At 51.7% G+C, this 1,526-nt stretch overlaps 1 pseudogene; it reads right to left on the bottom strand.

Annotated features, from left to right (window-relative positions):
* Positions 1-278: 278 nt before the first annotated feature.
* Positions 279-1,119, bottom strand: LOC102246983 (annotated as a pseudogene).
* Positions 1,120-1,526: the final 407 nt, after the last annotated feature.

Genomic DNA, 1,526 nt, shown 5'->3' with positions numbered 1-1,526 from the left:
TGCTTGCAGCAGTAACCTATTCATTCACACGCTCTGAATTGTCTTCCTACCTTGTCTCAGGTTCTCATTCCCACACTGGGGCTTCCTGGGCTCACCTCCCAAATAAACTACTTGTATCTAAATCTTTGTCTCACAGTCTGTTTCCAGGGAGGCTCAACCTAAGACACTATGGCACAAAGATGAATATCTGCCAAATGCCACATGGCTACTTAATGGAGAGCCAGGGCTGGAGCCCATGACTTTGGACTTCTGGCACCTTTACCAGAGAAGGTTGCTTCTTACTGACCACCAGGACTTTTTACAAGTGGTCCCAGGACTTCTAGGCAAAAGGAAGACACTGAAAATGAAACAAAGTTGTTAGATGGCTGCTCTTTGCCTTTTAGGAACCCAGTCACCATTACCAGCAGGAGGAACCAGAAAAATGAAGGGCAGTAATTACCTAGCATGGTGAAAGGGACTCCCAGGAAGGTAGAATTGTATTTCCCACCAGTAAGATTGATGATCCTGGCTGCAGTGAGAGTGGCCAGGTCACCAAGCCGAGTAGGCCTAGCCAGGGTTTGCTGCGGATGCAGTTCTGCATTGAGCAGCAGAGGATGGCCATGGTGACCACCAGGATCAGGCTGGTGACCAGGTAACGTTCTGATATGCAGCTGGTCTTCTGGAAGTCTTCCCTCAGCGAGGAGGACATGTAAGGGTATATTTTGATTTTGCTGTTGGATTTCTGGAATAGTCGGACAGTGTCGCAGAAGATGGACTTTGACCTCTCAGCCACCATGTCATTGAGACTGTTGATTGACTGCAGGTAGTAGGTGAGCTGGACGGCCTCTGCGGATTTCACCCAGTCCTTGCTGTGCACGGTGACACCTCCAAGCTGGTGCCCATTGTACACGGCCCTCCCGTTCTTTACCAGTAAGTGAATGATCAGGTATGTGATAGCAAAATTGGTCCAATTGGTGACCCGAGCATTCTTTAGCTCTTCCAGCACATGCACTATGTCATCCATAATGCAAGACTTATCGTTATTCAGGACACATATGTGGGCAAACGTGTAATTGAAACCAGGTCTTGGTCACAGCATCATGCAACTTTAAGATCAGGTCTGTGATGTTGGTCTAGCATGCTGGCTTTCTGGAAGGAGGTGATGGTGACCCGGCCGTAGCACCCTGGGGTCTGCAAGTCTGGGTAGAGCCGGTGCTTGGAGCTGTTGACCATAAAAAGGCTGTTAACGAGGTTGCACTTGATCTTAGCGAGGCTGTGCTGGGGCGCCAGCAGGTGCTCCACGCTCTCCTCAACCTGGTAGCGGCTGAAGCTGGCGCAGAGCAGGACTGGGATCCCGGTGAAGAAAACTGGGTGACTGGCAATGAAGTGGCCGAGCCGGAGAAACACGTCCTCAAGCCGCTGTGCAGAACCTGCTGCAGCATCCTAGAGCAGAGCAGGCGCGGGAAGAGGGCCAGGCGCACGCTCGGCGTGGGCTCCAGCAACAGCGAAAGCAAAGGCGAGACCTGCAGCTCTTTCGGAACCGCGGC

This window comes from Myotis brandtii, unplaced genomic scaffold (genome assembly GCF_000412655.1).
Source record: "Myotis brandtii unplaced genomic scaffold, ASM41265v1 scaffold481, whole genome shotgun sequence".
Lineage (NCBI taxonomy): Eukaryota > Metazoa > Chordata > Mammalia > Chiroptera > Vespertilionidae > Myotis > Myotis brandtii.
This window is presented reverse-complemented; position numbering and strand designations above follow the sequence as displayed.